Here is a 21,262-nt window from a genome sequence, read left to right as displayed (position 1 = left end):
ACTACTACTGCTGAGCCCGTTGTGCCGTGCAGCGCCCGTGCGCATTTTCCCGCGCTCGCCTGCCATCCACCTTTTACCGCTCCCTTACAAGCCGGGTATTCACCCGAGGTTTTGTATTCTACATATCCTAACACATTGCCTACGTATGGACCAGACGCACAGTTACAATTTTAAACATGTTACAATAGTTTCATCATTTGTTACATTTCAATTCTATTACAATATTGCTTGACATTTGACATAAACATTAATATTCACACTGAAACCTGTTTACAGTTTTCTTAACACAATGACATGAAACAAAAAAAATGAAATCAGAACATCGATTACACTAATTTATCGAAAAATCAGATGGGAAAAAAATATTATTTATATGTACAATAGTAGAGCGATGTTGTTGTTACAGTTGCACTTCCATTCATGGCTACACCCCATACAAAGACTTTCAGAAACGGCTTCCTGACACTTAAATCTATACTCGACGTTAACAAATTTCTCTTCTTCAGAAAGTAGCACTTGAGGGTATGAAAATACTCTTTACTAGCACTTGAGGGTATGTAAATAATCTTTACTAGCACTTGAGGGTATGTAAATACTCTTTACTAGCACTTGAGGTTATGTAAAGAGTATTCGGTAGGCGGGCAGAGGGGCTGGCGGAGGGGGCTACGGACGCGGAAAATTGTGTAGCCGTTGTCGTAATGCGGAAAGGGAGCGATTTGTCTGACGTCAAAGTGGCATAATCATTGACTTTCTGGATAAATGAGGAAGCATTTGTGAAACCGTTAAGTCTGTAAACTGTTCACGTGCTGTCGTGGTCGCAGTATACCGTGCCATAGATCCGTAGGCCATGGACGATAGGGGTTAAAGACAGCTGCTGAGTGGTGTATGGGCGAATAGACGTGCAGCAGTTTAGCGGCTGACCGCCCAGACGTACCAAAGAGCGTTCAGCGAACATAGCTGCGCGTGGTCCTCCACAACAGGCGCCTGGTTCGTCACACATGCTGCCCGCGGATCATCGGCGGCGAAGGCTGAGGTTTGCGCTCCAATACTGCATCCGAACGTCCACTGAGTGGCGTCAGGTGGCTTTTCAGATGAACCACATTTTGTACTCCAACGAACAGGTGACGTGATGCGTTTGGAAACAAACATCTTGCAAGAATCTTCGTAAGCGTCCTAGTCGCAGGAGGGAGCCGTATGGTCTGGGAAATGTTTCAGTGGCACACCCCCGGGTGATCCTCTCATTCTGGGCGGCACAGTGAGCCAACACAAGTATGCGTCTATCGTTGAGGGTCATGTCCACCCCTGCAGCCAGTTTGCTTCTTTTCGGCACGATGGCATCTACCAGGAGGACAATGTAGCGTCTCACACAGCTCGCGGGTTACGTGAGTGGTTCGTGGGGAACGATATGAAGTGGAATGATCATATAAAATTGTTGGTAAGGCGGGTACCAGATTGAGATTCATTGGGAGAGTCCTTAGAAAATGTAGTCCCTCAACAAAGGAGGTGGCTTACAAAACAGTCGGTCGACCTATACTTGAGTATTGCTCATCAGTGTGGGATCCGTACCAGATCGGGTTGACGGAGGAGATAGAGAAGATCCAAAGAAAAGCGGCACGTTTCATCACAGGGTTATTAGGTAACCGTTATAGCGTTACGGAGATGTTTAGCAAACTCAAGTGGCAGACTCTGCAACAAAGGCGCTCTGCATCGCGGTGTAGCTTGATCGTCAGGTTTCGAGAGGGTGAGTTTCTGGATGAGGTATCGAATATATTGCTTCCCCCTACTTATACCTCCCGAGGAGATCACGAATGTAAAATTAGAGAGATTCGAGCGCGCACGGAGGCTTTCAGACAGTCGTTCTTCCAGCGAACCATACGAGAGTGGAACAGAAAAGGGAGGTAATAACAGTGGCACGTCAAGTGCCCTCCGCCACGGAGTATAAATGTAGATGTAGGTGTAGAAGAGCAACAGAATGAGTTCACCGAACTCCCCCACCCACTAAATTACCCGGATTTAAACCTAGCGAGAATCTGTGCGACGATCATGTTCAGTCTGCCCGGGTCATGGATCCTTAACCGAGAAACCTGGTGCAGTTGTCCACGGCATTGGAGTCGACATAGCTCCAGATCCCTGTGGGTACCTTCCAAAACGTCACCGACTCCCTTCCTCTACGTCACCACTTTCCACAGTGGTCCGCACTGCAAAAGTTGGTTAATCAGACTTTGGATAGGTGGTCACAGTAATGGGACAGCAAACTGTAGTTTAGCTTTAGAAATGAAGTCGGATTGAGCGACGACTTGTTTGCAATACATGCCTCAAAATAAGAGTCCGTTGACCACTTGTGGACGTGGGACTGTACAAGCGAAATTTCAATATATGGGAACACCTATAGTGAAATCAATTTGACCGCTTGAAGTTTGGATATTAAAGATGGATTTTATCTTGTCACTTGGTTTTCTAAAGCTATTTTCGAAGAGCGCATCATGATGTGGACAAACGAAACCAGGACCTGGCAAGCGATGGAGGGGAGGGGGTTGTATTTCTGTGTAAGTGTGAGGAGTCTTCTGACAACTGGAAGCTGTTACCTCAGATACGATTTCGGCAAGGGCTATGCCACAGTGTATACGCCTGTGCCCGTGGGATCACAGAAGTTAAGCACTGTCGGGCGTTGGCGGCACTTGGATAGGTGACCATCCAGGCCGCCATGCGCTGTTGCCATTTCTCGGGGTGGACTCAACCTCGTGATGCTAATTGAGGAGCTACTCGACCGAATAGTAGCGGCTCCGGTCAAAGAAAACCATCATAAAGACCTGGAGGGCGGTGTGCTGACCCCACGCCCCTCTTATCCGCATCCTCAACTGAGGATGACACGGCGGTCGGATGGTCCCGGTGGGCTACTCGTGGCCTGAAGGCGGAGTGCTCAGATACGATCTACCATCCCTTTACTAAAATGTCCACAGCAAAGCTGCCCCACGGTAAAGGGTCTTACAAGTGTAACTACGCATTTTTTCTCTCTCTTGCATTTTATTTATAACTGATGCAAACACAGCTGGCGTAAATTATTTTGTGTGTGTCATAAAATAATTTAAGGCAGAAACAATAGTATATTGGCTTTTGAAGCTAACAAAAATTTAAATTTATTTACTTCAAACATTAAATTTGCATATGATTGTTGTCCTGGGATATTACGATCTTCTATGGACCTTACATTGCTTTTAACGTGTTTCACGTTTCAGTGGTGTGTCTGACAACCTCTACTTCTTCTGTTGAGTGTGGGAAGCAGTTACGGTGGCGCTAGTTTCTCAATCATTACGTATCATTTAAAAACAACGCTTCAATGTCCCCTGGTATTGTTGCATAACAGAATATTTTACAATTCTTGTTTTTTGTCTTTTTTTTTTAATGTGGTACTGTTCATCTAAGTCTCTGTCAGTCAACAGTCAACTTCCAGCACATGACACCGTGTCTATTACAGTCACTATGTAAACTCTTTTCTACGATGCTGCCTCCAGTAACGTATTAATTTCAAGACGTTTCGCTCAGTTTAGCTGCTGACGTATGTGACCCAGAACAAAATCATTAACGGCACAAATTCATTAACGGCAGTATCAATAGTGGTGTGTCAGCCTAACGCCTCTGGCATGTGCTTTCGACAACTACTCTCCAATGGCTGCTTTCATCTCGTGACTTGACGTCTCGGTTTTCTGTAGGGTAAGAGAGTGTTCCCATTCGGAAACTTGTTAGACTCTAGGACGCGGTGCAGGTGGAAGTTTGTTTTCAAATGAGCCGCACTCAGATACGTTAGCCCGCAGTCTGTTTATATCCACGTTGTATTTGTGGCTTCTCGTTATGTTGTTAGCCAATATCAAGAGCATAACCATTTTTAATTTTATCTTCAGAATGTTTTTCTTGATTACATTGGCTTTGCTGACGAAAATTATACATCCTCGCATCCTGTACGTATTCAAATCAATACGTAACAACGTAGGATATGGTTCTGTGTTAGTATTTCCATTCTTTTTAAATAATTTCTCGTGTAAAGTTCTGTCGGGTTTCTTACATTCAATGAATGGGAATCACGACGTGCCTATTGGAGATACATAGTGCACAAAAGTTATGGACGAAAGTAACTTCCGCTTGATGTGACAAAGCTCGATAAAAACTGGACCATGCATAGGAAGAACTGCTGTAGTATAGGACGGAAGGTAACTGTACGAAATATGCAATGAGACGAACAGAATAGCAGTTTTATTGAAAGCCAACAGCTACTCTGAGCTCACCAGGACTTATGGTCGTTCACTGAGCAATAGAAAAAGCGGAACGTTGTTCTCAATCGTGTTTGTGATGACCATTGAGAGAATTACGTATTCTGGCCACAAGTTGGTAAGGAGTACTTGTGACAAGGCGTTCCATTCGTCCGCATGCGCGGTTTACACCTACTGGTTGGTCGTTGGTGCATGCGGACTGGCTGTAATACGGCTGCCCAACACATCTGACAAGTGGTCGATGGGGTTTAAGCCTAGGGAGTGGGTAGGCCAGTCCATTCCCTAAACATCCCCTCGTTCCAAGAGTTCGTCCACCAGCACTGTCCGATGCGGTCGAACATTTTCATTCATAAAAGTGAAGTCAGTGCCGAATGCACCCTTGAAAAGGGGGAGGAGTAGAGCGTTCAAACAACTGGAGGCCAGTACGCCCATGCAACATTATGCCTCCCATACCGCATCATCTGGACTATCAAAACGACCATTTTCAACTATATTCCCGTGTGCATTACGTGTTCCAACTTTCCACCATATAAGAGTACGTCCTGAATCAGCAGTCAGACATAACATGTTCTCCTCTCTTAAGAGCACATGATTCCACTCCCTATGCTCTTTGTATCATTACAAACGTTGCTGGCATTGTGTGAGGGTCAACGCAACACAACATCCTGAGCACTGGGCCAGCAAACCACACCCAAGTAGTGGAGCATGAAAGTCAGTGCCCAGTAATATTGCTAAATTTAGTTCGATCTGCAGCCACTGTTTGATGTGAGCCCCATCTTGCATGTTGCACTATATAGCAGTTATTTGATGTTGTAGTTGATCATTTCTGACCACCTTCTCTTATTTTGGCAGCACTACTTCATCCACATGAACAGGTCTGTGAGCAGTACCAAACTCTTGGGCTACACTGTTCACAGTATTCTCATAAATAAACTGATATTTGATCGATGGTGTAGCCAACCAATGGATAATGTAATATCTAACAAAAATAAGACAGAAATCTGGACTTATTAATTCAACTAATGCAGTCCTGGGACACAATTCCGACTGGTGGGAAAAATTCACATATGGAGTTCCCCAAGGGTCAGTTTTAGGTCCACTATTCCTTCTCACATGTGTAAACGAACTTCTGTGCAAATAATGAGCAGAATTAGTCCTTTTGTAATCAATCCACAAACAGAATAAATGGTAACAATGCTCTTAAAAGTATCACTCAGTGGTGTTCTGCAAATAATCTCACCCTCAATTTTAAAAACACACAACGTATTCAGTTCTGCTCATCTTAGGATACAACACCAAGGATAAGTGTCATACGTCGTAAAAAATAGTAAATAGACTGGAAACTTCAAAATTCCTAGATGTTCATATTAAACTGGAAAAAGAACACTTAGCGCCTCCGAAAAGAGCTTAACCCAGCAGCATTTGCCCTTAAAGTCAATGCAAAACTTGGCGAGGGGCAAATCAGTAAGCTGACATTCGCTGACCAGCCAGAACCTGATGCTCACCAACCTACTGGCGATATGAGCCCGTCCAGTCGACAGTAGCATCACTTCACCAGGAATGACTGTTAGTCAGACACATGAACTGTGAATGTAGTATTAGTGAGCGTGCTGCCCCTTTCTAGAAAGGGAGAGGCACACGATCTAGCTGAGTTTGACCGAGGATCAATTGTGATGGCTTGGAGGCTCGTCACGGAATTTCGAAAATTGCGCTTCTTGTCGGGGGTTCGAGGAGTGCTATGGTGATTGTCTTCAATACGAAGCGAAACTAAGGTGAAAGCCACGTCCAAACGTTGAGATATTGCAGAAGTTGGACTGTAGTGCTACAACGATGAAAATTAATATTACGACGATGTCAAACCTCATTTTCATGATTTAAAGAAGTATTCATGATATTAAAAATGTAATTATAATTTTATTATTTTCATTTTTGTCCTCAGTGTATCAAAGACTTTCTAGTCCACGGAATCAATTAGCATTGTTTGTACTACGAAACTATATATGATTGTTAAGGGTTAAGCATGTAATAATTCGATGTAAGACATTCCGTTGAGTCTGAATTTTGTTCTCGTACTGGTCGGTAGAGAAGGAAAAGTTCCTTAATCGATGTGAAGGTATAAAGGCTGTAAAAAGGAGAGAGAGAGAAGGTAAATACAAGTTATTCTAAACAAATATCTCTAAAGTGTAACGTCTTGTGATTTCCTATAACTAAAAATTGCAAGGTCTAATCTGAGCCTGTCCTGAATAACAGCGAAGAACATTTATGTTATCATATATTTTCTTCGTTTGATCACGGTTGTGATTCGCATGTTTCTTTTTGTTACGCGACGTGTTATGAATATTTTCATTATACGCGCAAACGTGCACACAGCTTTAATCGAACCTGCGTCTTTCGGAAACGATAACTTTTAATCAGTACAATTACGCGAATACCGTCTAAATCGCAACCGTGATCGCAAAAGTGTTTCCTGGACCAAATAATTCTTATAAAATGTGTATTCTCCAAAGCGAGCAGCATTGCACTATCGCTGACTCGCAACAGTCGAAAGAGTAAAACAGTGCTTAAATAAAATTGCCACCTTTTAATAATTATTATTATTATTATCCCATTAAATAAATAAATAGCAATTCAGTGGCTATCCAATCAATAAACAGAGGGGGCAATTCAGGGCGTCGTACACAGGGCAGACAGGTAAAGCAAGACAGGGGCGAAATGTGGCGGAACTAACATCAGACTTTAATGCTGCGCAGACTAGAGGTGTGTCTGAACACACAGTGCGCTGAACACACCCGAAGATGGGCGTCCGCAGCCGACGACCCATACATGTGCCAATGCTAACACCACGACATCGGCAACTACACTCCTGGAAATGGAAAAAAGAACACATTGACACCGGTGTGTCAGACCCACCATACTTGCTCCGGACACTGCGAGAGGGCTGTACAAGCAATGATCACACGCACGGCACAGCGGACACACCAGGAACCGCGGTGTTGGCCGTCGAATGGCGCTAGCTGCGCAGCATTTGTGCACCGCCGCCGTCAGTGTCAGCCAGTTTGCCGTGGCATACGGAGCTCCATCGCAGTCTTTAACACTGGTAGCATGCCGCGACAGCGTGGACGTGAACCGTATGTGCAGTTGACGGACTTTGAGCGAGGGCGTATAGTGGGCATGCGGGAGGCCGGGTGGACGTACCGCCGAATTGCTCAACACGTGGGGCGTGAGGTCTCCACAGTACATCGATGTTGTCGCCAGTGGTCGGCGGAAGGTGCACGTGCCCGTCGACCTGGGACCGGACCGCAGCGACGCACGGATGCACGCCAAGACCGTAGGATCCTACGCAGTGCCGTAGGGGACCGCACCGCCACTTCCCAGCAAATTAGGGACACTGTTGCTCCTGGGGTATCGGCGAGGACCATTCGCAACCGTCTCCATGAAGCTGGGCTACGGTCCCGCACACCGTTAGGCCGTCTTCCGCTCACGCCCCAACATCGTGCAGCCCGCCTCCAGTGGTGTCGCGACAGGCGTGAATGGAGGGACGAATGGAGACGTGTCGTCTTCAGCGATGAGAGTCGCTTCTGCCTTGGTGCCAATGATGGTCGTATGCGTGTTTGGCGCCGTGCAGGTGAGCGCCACAATCACGACTGCATACGACCGAGGCACACAGGGCCAACACCCGGCATCATGGTGTGGGGAGCGATCTCCTACACTGGCCGTACACCACTGGTGATCGTCGAGGGGACACTGAATAGTGCACGGTACATCCAAACCGTCATCGAACCCATCGTTCTACCATTCCTAGACCGGAAAGGGAACTTGCTGTTCCAACAGGACAATGCACGTCCGCATGTATCCCGTGCCACCCAACGTGCTCTAGAAGGTGTAAGTCAACTACCCTGGCCAGCAAGATCTCCGGATCTGTCCCCCATTGAGCATGTTTGGGACTGGATGAAGCGTCGTCTCACGCGGTCTGCACGTCCAGCACGAACGCTGGTCCAACTGAGGCGCCAGGTGGAAATGGCATGGCAAGCCGTTCCACAGGACTACGTCCAGCATCTCTACGATCGTCTCCATGGGAGAATAGCAGCCTGCATTGCTGCGAAAGGTGGATATACACTGTACTAGTGCCGACATTGTGCATGCTCTGTTGCCTGTGTCTATGTGCCTGTGGTTCTGTCAGTGTGATCATGTGATGTATCTGACCCCAGGAATGTGTCAATAAAGTTTCCCCTGCCTGTGGTTCTGTCAGTGTGATCATGTGATGTATCTGACCCCAGGAATGTGTCAATAAAGTTTTCCCTTCCTGGGACAATGAATTCACGGTGTTCTTATTTCAATTTCCAGGAGTGTATGACAGAAATTGGAGCGTTATCATCGGTACTGGACGTTGGCGCAGTGGCAGAGCGTTGAGTGATCTGATGAATCCCAATGCCTTCTTCATCATGCCCATCGGCATGATGAATCTGTAGTCATCGAGGAGAACAGCTCCTCGACACCTGTACTGTGGGGAGGAGACAACCGGCGGCGGCTGCGTTATGCTCAGTGAAACGTTCACGTGGTCATCCATGGGTGCAGAGGAGCTCGTGCAAGGCACCATGATGGCCAAGGAGTATCGTACACCAGTTGCAGACCACGTACACTCCTTGTTGACGATCACGTTTCCCGACGGCCGTGGCATTTTTCAACAAGATAATGCTACGTGTCACAAGGCCAGGAGTTTGAGGAAGTGGGGATTTCCAGTTGATGTACTCGGCCCCCAAATTGCCAGGTCTCAGCCCGATCGAACACATCTGGCATGTGACCGGAAATGGTGCCAGATCTAATTACCTCCTCCCCGCAATTTACAGAAATTAAACGACCTGTGTGTGACGATATGGTGCCAACTCCCTCCAGCGACCAACCATGGACTCATTGCTTTCGTGCCGCGACTCATCGCCGCTGTTCCAGACGAAGTACTGGCTGTTAGGTAGGCGGTCAGAATGTTATGGCTGATCAGTCTATTTTGTATATTTTCGTTCTATAATGTTATTTGGAATGACGTTCTGTCGTAACTCATCTTGAAAAAGAAGGTCTTCATCGCTAAAAACAGGTACTGTAAGGGTAATAGGTGGTGAACATCCATGATCCTCTTGAGGACATCTGTTTAAAGAATTCGTCATTTTCAGTAGTGCCTTACAGTTTATTTATTTCCTCATGATACTGGTTGTAAATGATCAACTGCAGTTCAAAGAGAGCAATGATATTCTTAACTCCACGTTAAGGTTGTGTTTAACACAGAAGGGTGTGCACAATGCTGCATCAAAAAATTTTGATAGTTTATACAGGAATGTCTGACAGACACCAAAATAAAATTTGAAAACAAAGCAAGAAAATTTCTCCTTGACAACTCCTTCTGTTCAGTAAGTAAATTTCTATTACTATAATGTGTAAAAGGTGGCGGGTACGAAAGCCAAATCACGTCTGCATACACGTTTCAAAAAATTAACATGAAGTCGTATTTATAAATTAAGTTGTGATGTGTATGTATAATAGTTCGCTCTACATCACTACAGATTATCATGCCAATGATCCATGGAACATAAAATTAACTCACTAACTAACTTCCTCCTTCTTCCACTGTCATGAGAAATCTTCCCAGTGTAAATGTCTGAGGGACATGTTGAAATGAAGCACACCGTAACAGTACACCAAACGACGCACTGATTGACCCACACTATCTTTTCCCATTCCTCTACTGTCTCGTGTTACGATTCTCATTTGACGTTATATTAAGGTTGACCTTACGCCATGTGCCGTCCAGCTTTCTGTGAACGACTGAGAAATCTGTGGCAGAGTCTTTAGTACGCTCATTGATTACCAACGAGTTGTTATTACGCCATATTAGTTATCCATCTCATCCTTAAGTTCTGCTGTGTACTGTATTTGCCAGGAGTCTTTTCACTTCGTATCGATCGATAGTAGTAAAGACTGTTTCTGTGCGTAAGATTAAATTGGTTCAAATGGTTTACATGGCTCTGAGCGCTATGGGACTTAACATCTGAGGTCATCAGTCCCCTAGAACTTAGAGCTACTTAAACCTAACTAACCTACGGACATCACACACATCCATGCCAAAGGCAGGATACGAAGCTGTGACCATAGCGGTGGCACGGTTCCAGACTGAAGCGTCTAGAACCGCTCGGCCACAGCGGCTGGCAAGACTAAATTTCTCACTATGTCCATATCTATCTTGCTGGTAGACTGTGTTCCAGCTGGGTGTGAAACATACAGGATTGAATTTTATTTTATTCATGTATTCATGTATTCATGATACTGGATTGTTAACTCAAATTATCTGTTGCGTACGTGACATTTTTCTGGTTTATATGGCGCTACGGCAAGGGGTTAGTGTGTTGTGGTAGGTAATGTGAGTCATGGTGATGATCCTGTCTTAAATTTTGGAAGTATTTTGTCACACAGTGTATGCCTTTAACCATCTGAGTTGGATGGGGAAGGAAAGATGAGTCGAATATCTTTGCAGGAAGTGTAAAGCGGTCCAAGCACACAAGACAAAATCCCTAGAGTCCAAGGGCATATTTTTAGGCTAGCATCGTATTACTGACAGACAGTATTGTAAGAAATTAGAGCACTACAGGTCCATAAAGGTTTCCAGAAAAAGAAAATTAATTTGCCTTATTACAACATTAGATGATTGAAAAACATGACCGATGGGCTTCTTGTATGCCTAGAATGTCTTGAAAATTCTGAAGTAATAGATGTTCTTCGTCTCTCAGAACATCAGATAACATGAGCGACTGAAAAATGAGGGGCTACAGTCTTGCACTACTTTAGAGTGAAGATAACATGGGAAAGGAGGAGTTGCAATATATGGAAATGTTATATAAAGTCAAAAATACTGGGAAAAATAATTTTACCATTGATGAGAACCTAGAAACATGTGCTAGTGAGTTGTTACTGTAGTATAACTCATAACTATAACAGGTTGCAGATATCCTCTAGTAAGATTTCAGCTATTTAAAAGAAATCTAGCTGCATTATCAAGCTAAGTGTCAGACAAGAGCAAACAGTAGAACTTTGTGGCGATTACAATGTAGATTTCTTAAAAGATATGAACAGAAAAAGTTAACTAGATTCATCATTTTGGTGTATCAATCTAATTGGAGTAGTCAATTTTCGAAATCGTCGATAGTAGAAAACTCATTGTAACGTTCTTGCACATAGTTCTCAGGCAGTGAAAAACAGTATGTGCCCAGTTGCTAATGGACTACATGAGAGTGATGAACAGTTATTGGAAATAAATAGTGTGGAACCTTATAACTATGAGCCAGTTTCATACAAAGCGGTGAGTCCTGTTAATGAGGGCAGGATACAGTGTTTCAAGATGAAGTTAGAAGTGAAAGTGACACTACTGCCCAATTCAGTACATTCGATAACAAATATGTGTCAATATTTGAAAGTTTCTTTCCTAAAAAACTATGGAGAAGAATCATCAAAAAAGACCTAAGCTGTGGACAATTCAGGGAAATAAAATGTCGTGGAAGAGGAAAACAGCAATTTATAGAAAGGCCAGGGTCACTGTAGACTCTATAATACTTGCATACAGCAAAAGATACTGAAGTATTTTAAGGAAATTCTTTAAAACACCCAGAAGTCTTCACGTCTTGAAACAAATAAATACTGTCTATTAGATGACTAAGAGTATGTTGTCAATTGGAAGATAGGACAGCCGATCAGTGTACAAGATAGTATAACATTTCAACTATATGACAAAAGGTAACAGATGCTTCAAAAGTTTCAAGTACATTTAACAATAACTTTGAACCTATTGCAGCAAAACTAGGATTAAGTGATTCAGCCGAAAGGCAAGAGAAAACAAAAAGATATCATTTCACATAATAGTAAGCAACTAGCAAGTAGTACCAACATTCTTCACTGAGATTAGTAGAATTATACAAATTCTCAGAAACAATAGCACACATTGTGTCAATGAATTGCAGACATAATTCTGGAAAATTGTTGCTATCTGATAAGCAATGAGCTTTATGATATACACAATGCATAACTGACACAGGGAATTATACCACACTGGTTAAAATATGCAGAGACAAGACAACCTTCAATAATTATCTTTCAGTTTCTTTCCTGACTTCTTTTTCAGTAATATTCGAGTAATATACTCTAATTAGTCTCACAACAAGTTGAAACTATTAACTCGGTGTACCACAGTTTGGATTCCTGAAGGTTTGCACAGTAGAGATTGCTAAATTTATACATCCAGTGATACAGCGGTATTCGGAAGTGCTTCTTTATTGACAGCATTGACAGTACTATGGTGAGTGCAGCGCAGTGTTGACGTGCCGCCCACAGCACTGTCGTGAGAGTCCAGCCAGATCAGCAGCTCCTGGAATGCCGACACCGCTGCTGCCATCTGCAAGGCCGCTCAGCTGGAACTCAGCCGCACTTTCCCAGTCGCCGCTTGCCAATGCGTGGCATCTTGTGCCGCATAGCTGATCTCGATTCCGGAAACTGTCACAGTGCTTCGTCCCCGCCGCCCTCCTGGGCATTACCCATGAATAATGCTGTCAATGGCTCAGAAAGGAGATCAATATGTAACAACGGAAGCTTTCCCAGCAACATAAAATGTCGGACAGGTAGAAAAGCATGTTTTAAATCTAACATAAAACCATTTATCTTGGTCTACTATTCTGTTGGTCAATTTCTGCTTTAAACTGGTAGGCAGTATAAAAAACCTGTTTTTAAGCGTAGCTATGTGAGTAGAATTAGAAAAATAATGTGTTAACTAATATTGACCCACTTAATGCATACATGCCTGCAAACTGACTTGTCCACATCATTTTTATAAAAGGATTTTTCAGAAGATCAGTTGGTCATGTAATTAACTAACCAATTGTGATTCATATCTATATTCTGTATTGGTTATGGGGATGGCATTGAGAGTGATTATGTGATATTGTTTCATACCTGCTGACATGCCTTCGTTTCTGCATCAGAATGAATTTCATTGTCTGCGTTTATATTTTTTTTCTTTTTCTTTCTAATCACCCACATTATTAAGTGTGAAATTTCATCTTCCTGTTGTGACCATCAAGTACCCTGGTCCGATTACTAACCTCAGGCTACGAAACAGCCTGTAGACGCTTTCCGTGCCAAGGAACTCGAAAAGGCGTGTTCAAGACTGTCACAAGGTAGTACAAAATTGGAATTTCGAAGTGCCATGTCTTCTACTTCCCTAAGTCAGCTACGACCTCCATGTACCTACCTCCAAGGAATTTTTCGTTTTTAGCGCCATTAATTCCGTACATCAAAAACAGCATCAGGTAAGTCACCTTACAGCAAGAAAGTGGTGCTGTGGGTTGGAGCAGTAATGGAAGGGTTGGTCGTTTCTCAGGTTTCCGCTATGCATGTTAAGACCTATATTCACGAGAAGCTTTACACTTAAAAAATGATGACTCCCCGACTCCATTCAAATGGAAGACGTGGAAACAATATTCGTTATAGAGACAACGCTGAGACACTCTCTGCCAATACGAATTCATATCATTGTCATGGGTTTCATATGAGCTTTTGAACACCGTGACGCTCTGTGGCAGTATATTTTTAGATACTTGTGGTGGATTTCATACTATATTTCGAAACAAAAGATACTGTTATTTTCAAGAAGAGAAAGAACGGCATCGGTAACAAAATGGAGGGAACATTAACTGAGACAGGCAGCAAATTCAAAGAGACCCTTGTGAGATGCTGATGACGAGATAAAACAAATACTGGCAGTAAGCTGACGCAATAAAACTATAATTGTCACTTCACGGGCAGCATTTCAAAAAATCTGAACCTGGGTCACAGGTGCGATTAAAAATTTATCACATTTTGAAGAAGTGTAAAGTGGTACATGTCATTGTTGTGGTGTCACCGCCAGACACCACACTTGCTAGGTGGTCGTTTTTAAATCGGCCGCGGTCCGATAGTATACGACGGACCCGCGTGTCGCCACTGTCAGTAATTGCAGACCGAGCGCCACCACACGGCAGGTCTAGAGAGACGTACTAGCACTCGCCCCAGTTGTACAGCCGACGTTGCTAGCCATGGTTCACTGAGAATTACGCTCTCATTTGCCGAGACGATAGTTAGCATAGCCTTCAGCTCCATTTGCTACGACCTAGCAAGGCGCCGTATTCAAGTGATATTGAGATTCTATTAATGTATCATCCAGAGCGATGTTCTACAAATGTGGATTAAAGTTAAGTATTCCAGAAGCTACGTACTTTTCTTTATAGCATTCATTACGTATCCTGTTTCAGACCTCACGCCAGCCTGCGTGAGCTTATAGCGTGCATTTCGGTCTCCTCAAACAAAACAGTGTTGGCACTTCTGCCGACACTTCAATTGTTACTGTTGTACAAAATTAACTCTTCAGCAATGAAAACCTTCAGAAAAAAATAAAATAGATGTAACTGAATTTTGTATGGACCTCCTTAAACTTAAGATATCAACGATAGATGAAGAGACAAATCATTCATAACAGCGAAACTCTGTTTCTTGATTCAAGTTAAATCAGATTTAACCATTAATCGAAATCACAAAAAATTTACATTAGTTAAGAAGTCGCGAGCGTCATTCTCATGAGAACTCTACTTGAGATCGTGTTTGTCGGCTCCCAGAAGGTTTTACAAATGCGTGTGTGTGTGTGTGTGTGTGTGTGTGTGTGTGTGTGTGGTTTGAGGTTTTCGGGGGCTAAACAGCGTGGTCATCAGCGCGCAACCAAATGCTTTTCTGTAAATGGGTGGTAATGGAATTGCGTGCCAATAGAATAGCATCTCAGCTAAGCGATTGGATTCATGAATTCCAGTCAGAAAGTTCACGCTGCTTGGTAAATCAGGGAACCATTACAATATAAAATGAAGCAAGACTTGGCGTTCAATTTCTGATATGTAGTAGTTCTTTGGCTTTTGATAACCTGCATAAATGATTTAGAAACAAATCCGAAAATCCATCTGTCAGAAGACTCAGTAGCTTACCGTCTTGTGCAACCACGAGAACATAAAAGAAATTACAGAATAATGTAGACATGATATCTGAATATTGCTAAGAGTGACAGTAAACCTTTAATAATAAAACGTTTGATATACTCCCCTTAAATACGTAGAGATTTTCATTAATTTTCAGACAAACCATCAATAACAAAAATTTACAGAGTGTAGAGTTAATTATTTACGGTTAGAATCAAACTAAACAGCACCCATAATATAATAAAAAATGCTGTAAGAAGGTGTAGTGAAAACTACGATTCACTGGCAGTTCACTGATAAACGGAAACATTTCTAAGACTTTTACTCTGTTTGTGTGTACTGTATATCGCGGACGTTTCAACCGAGGCATATGCTTTCGGTAAAGGCTTCCTGACATTAAACCCTCCACTAGCGAGATCGAAAAATTTGTAGCGCCTGCAATACATTGTCGTATCTGTGTAGTGAGAAGCATTTTCTCACAGTCGCCCTGCGTATTAGATGCGTAACGCTTCAGACCACAAGTATAAGAATGGCGCCGCATTGTGAGAATTTATTCAACTGCGTAAACAGTTGCTTGTTGGGAGCTCTGCGTAGCTTGGACGCGTGTTTTTCAGCTGTTGATATTTATTATTACTGACATTTATGGACCTAAGAAATTAATTTTAAATAAATAATATATGACACAGGAAATTTTGAGATATATCTTTACAAAAAATGATTATGGTAGACATTACACCTAGAATTCTTGAGTGTATTTTTCAAACGTTACAGACTTTTCATTTACACATTCACAAGCGAGCTCTTCAGCTTTTAGATAGTGAATAATGCAGAATATCATGGAAAAAAGAGGAGTTTTGTCAGTGGTGAGGCTGATGGAAAGAGTGATGACGGTTGTATGAGCGCCTTCTCTGGTGATTGTGAGGATAAATATGTGCCAACAATGAGGGAAGCTGCAGAGTGTCGATTATTGAACTACATTGAAGAAAATCGTCATAACTTGTGAACAGTTAGCGTTAGGACGTTGGCCGTGGGACATTATGGGAATTAGTATGCGCATGTGTACAGCCCTTCTTGTTGTCGGCCATTTGTGCGTGAAAATGACCTAGTACGGAGCATTTGGGGGACTGAGAATCTCCGTCCGAATTTCGAGATCGAGAAGTTACTTCACCCTGAACGGGTGACTGTATGATGTACAATGTCCAAACACAGACTAATCGGTGCAATATTCCTTAATGGCATGGTGATTAAATAAAAGTAAGAGAAGGTTTTCGAAGATGCTTTCATCCTCATTATCCAAAGTGACCCTGATTGCGACAAGATTTTGTGTTTCATGCAAGACGGAGCTGGACCCCATCGAAGCAGGAGAGTGGTTGATGTCCTGGAGGAGAACATTGGGGACCATATTCTGTCTCTGGAGTACACAGAGGTTACTGACATGGGCCTCTATTGGCCACCATATTCTCTGGATCTGAACACTTGCGACACCTTTTTGTGGGGCTGTATTTAAAGACAAGGTGTACAGAAATAATCCCAAAACTACTTCTGAACTGAAAACAGCCATTCAGGAGGTCATCGACAGCATCGATGTAGCTACACTTCAGCCGGCCATGCAGAATTCCGTTATTTGTCTGCGCCACATCATTGACAATTATGACAGGGATATAGAATATTTTATAATCTAAATCTGAATATCTGTAGTGAGGTTTACGTGTTGAATAAAGTGTGTGCACGCCGTAGCTTGTAACTAATTTACGTTTTTCTCATTGTTGTTGTTGTGGTCTTCAGTCCAGAGGGGTTTGATGTATCTCTCCATGCTACTCTATCCTGTGCAAGCTTCTTCATCTCTCAGTACCCACTGCAACCTACATCCTTCTGAATCTGCTTAGTGTATCCATCTCTTGGTCTCCCTTTACGATTTTTAACAGACACGCTGCCCTCCTATACTAAATTGGTGAACCCTTCATGCTTCAGAACATTTCATACCAACCAATCCCTTCTTCTAGTCAAGTTGTGTCACAAATTTCCCTTCTCTCCAGTTCTATGCAGTATCTCCTCATTAGTTTTGTGATCTACCCATCTAATCTTCAGCATTCTTTTGTAGCACCATAAAGCTCAATAATTGTCATCATGTACAGTCAGTTATGAAGATGTTAAGACCTTTACTTTTATCTGTTGAACGTACTGCGGCACTATGTAGAACTGTTTCTGCAATAGTCATTCTCTAAACACGTCAAAAAATACACTTTAAATCTATGAAAAATAAATTTTCTCTTGTAGTAGATGACACCTTTAATAAGATATTACAACAATGTGGAGCAATGTGGAGCTGATGTTCTGAGTCAAATACCCATCGCTAACTCAAGGTATTTTCCCAGACAGGTTAAAATATGCCATTGTCAGGCCACTCTACAAAAAGGGGGACACACCAGATGTCAATAATTATCGGCCAGTATCCTTGCTTACAGCATTTTCAAAAATCTTCGAGAAAGTAATGTACTCATGAGTGGTTTGCTATCTCAAAAGTAAAGGGATACTTAGTAAATCACAGTTCGGATTTAAAAAATTCTGTTCCATTGAGACAGCAATTTACAATTTCATTGTCCACATAATAGAGTCTTTAAATAGTAAAATATCACCAATAGGAATTTTCTGTGACTTGTCCAAAGCATGAAATTGTGTTACAGAAATTACAGTTCTATGGTATAAAAGCAATAGCCCCTGAGTGATTTAAGTCGTACCTACAGAACAGGAAGCAAAAGTGATTTAAACAAGTTTGCCACTTTATCTAACTGAGGTGAAATGACATTATGTGTTCCACAGGGTTCAATCATGGGTCGCCTTCAGTTCTTGATATATGTGAACGACCTCCCTTCCTATCTGAAACAAGAAGCTGAAATGACGCTGTTTGCTGATGAAACAAGCATCATTATTAATCTAGTAAAAGAAACTTGAATTGAAAATGATACAAATAAAGTCTTTGGAAAAGTCATTAATTGGTTTTCTGCAAATGGGCTTGCTCTAAACTTTGAAAAACATGGTGCATCCCATTTTCTGCTTCAAAAAATACAGTTCCTTCAATAAATACAACACATCAACGGAAGTCAATATACAGGGTAGAGCATACTAAGTGTTTGGGTGTACATATAGATGAGAATCTTACTTGGAAAATTAATATTTTGGACCCTCTAAAGCGACTACGTTCAGCAACTTCTGCAACGGAATAATTGCCAATTTTGAGGATATAGAAATTAGTAAGCTAACGTACTTTGCATACTTTCACTCTCTGATGTCACACAGAATAATATTTTTGAGTAACTCAATATTTAGACAAAAAGTATTCACTGCTCAAAAGAAAGTGTTTAGAATAATGTGTGGAGTTCATGGTCACACATCTTGTAGGCATCGTTTTAAAAGATTGGGAATTCTTACAACAGCCTCACAGTACATTTACTCACTAATGAAATTTGTTCTCAATAACATGGGCCTGTTTAAAAACAACAGTGACATTCATGATTATAATATCAGAAAAGAAAGACTTACAGTATCCTTTACTCTATCTATCTTTGGCACAGAAAGGGGTGAAATATGCTGCTGTAAAAAATTTTGACAAATTACCAGATGAAACAAAATGTCTGACAGACATCAGTAATAGCTTCAAAACTAAATTGAAATCATATCTCCTCGACAACACCTTCTCCTTCTGTACCATAGATGAATTCTTGAATAGGAATAAATATATCTATAAATATAGTATATGCATTTTGTATCATTTAAGGGAATGGGGTAAATAATAGACATATTATTCCTTAGCTCTTTATTGTAATATATATGTATTAAAATATCTTGTTTAATTTTTTGTGCCTTTCTTGTGCACTTGACACGTTCCACATCAAAACGGCTACTGTACCGTGCGACTGATCAATGGAACACACAACCAACTAACTAACTAACTGAAACATTTTGAATTACTGCCAGCAATAAACTGTGTTTATAAGCAGCATAATCAGATTTTGTAGCCAATTCTTTTGAATCGAAATGAAATTATTTCATTTCTGCTACATGTCTCAAGGTGTATCTTCACAGTCAGAAAAGAAAACACTGTGATCAGCTTCGCATATGGGTTTCGCTACAGCGGGTTATTCTATTTTTTGAGTCAGAAACAACCAGCTTGATCTGTTAACCTAGTTGCGGATATCGTGCAGTATATAAGTTTAAGTGTTTTTATGGATGTCTAAGGGATGATACCTACAATTTCTTTTATTTCAGTGTTAATGACGAATTGTCATGGACAGTGTGCTATTTGTATCAAGAGTTTTCGCTTAGAATGAATGACTACATCGTTTTTGGTACCACTCGCGATGCGGTTAATGATTTTGGGCTACTGTCATACTGATTTTCATGGGTTGACTGCGTAAAACACTTTTATGGTACCATCTCCTAACGATTGTCTTTTCACCCATTTTACTCTGTGATACCATGCACGAAATTGTCATTCCATTTCTCATATGAATGTTCAAGATGGATCTATATGTAGACCAGTACGGGATGCTAAACGTTAAGCTACATGAAACTTTTTGAATGATGATGAACTCGATTCAAAGAGATGTACCATCCGCCGGCCGCGGTGGTCTAGCGGTTCTGGCGCTGCAGTCCGGAACCGCGGGACTGCTACGGTCGCAGGTTCGAATCCTGCCTCGGGCATGGGTGTGTGTGATGTCCTTAGGTTAGTTAGGTTTAAGTAGTTCTAAGTTCTAGGGGACTTATGAGCTAAGATGTTGAGTCCCATAGTGCTCAGAGCCAGATGTACCATCCACATCAATATCCCTATTCCTGCAGGCTCCTACAAGATGGTAGCTGGATTCTGAAAAGTCATTTACGAACATTTTGGTTATGTCATGTTATCACTGCAATTCCCATTGCGTTCGTAACACTACCACCCCAACCTTTAATTTCAGCGGAGATTGTTTTGACCTTTACTTATGCTGAGACAGTTATCTGGACGTACGTTTCCTTTTGCATTTATTCACATTTTTCATTAAGACATTTGGCACTGGTTGCCCCACACTTTCCATTTATTTAACCCCTAAGAGATTTATGTTGCTGCGATCGTCCGTTTCCTTGAACACTTTTGTACCACGCAGTGGTGGATTAAGCTGGGCCAGCATTTGCAACTTTGTCTTCAAAAGAGAATATGAATTTCACCGTGTAGCTATTCAGTTTGTTTGTTCATTCTACCAAACAGTTATTTTGAATTTTTGTTAGTCTCGGATTTCAGTGGCACTAGGATTTGAGTGTAGAAATTGCTGCATTTTCTTTTCCATAAACTGAAAATTGCAACTTACGAACTTTGCCTTAAGGGTTATTGGTCAAATATTTTCAGAATTGAGTGACGTTATAGTAAAAGTGCAAAATGGATATCGATATGTGTGTACACTGCTTTCACGATAAGTGCTTTTTTTTTCTTTCTAGTCATTATTTGTGAATCGTATCACCCGGGTAGCTCTTCGACCTTCTCTGAAGCATCAGTAAAACTGGAGCGGAAATTCATTGTTCGTTAACTTGACGAACTCATTGTTAACCTGGTTTTGACAACACACTTGTAGTATTGCATGAACTATGTTAACCTCTGAAATAACAATTTAATCTTTGAGTGGCTTGATTATAACATTTTATTGCAGACATAGTTTATTACAACTTTGTAGTAATTCTAACACACGTTTGAAACTCAGTGTTTGTAGCACTGTTTATTCTATTATAAAACTTGAAGATACTTTTCTGCCAAGTTTAATATCCATATGAAGAATCACGCTGAAGTCTTATACCACACACTGGGCTTGGTAATTTGCTGTTTCATCTATCTTAAATTTTGTAAAATCTTCTATTTGCTATCATGGCCATGTTTCAAACTAGTTGAGAGACCCAGCATTTGCTGTAGATTTATCTATATCGGTGCCTGTGACTTCGAATGTC

Source organism: Schistocerca cancellata, chromosome 8, assembly GCF_023864275.1.
Source record: "Schistocerca cancellata isolate TAMUIC-IGC-003103 chromosome 8, iqSchCanc2.1, whole genome shotgun sequence".
NCBI classification, from domain to species: domain Eukaryota; kingdom Metazoa; phylum Arthropoda; class Insecta; order Orthoptera; family Acrididae; genus Schistocerca; species Schistocerca cancellata.
This window is presented reverse-complemented; position numbering follows the sequence as displayed.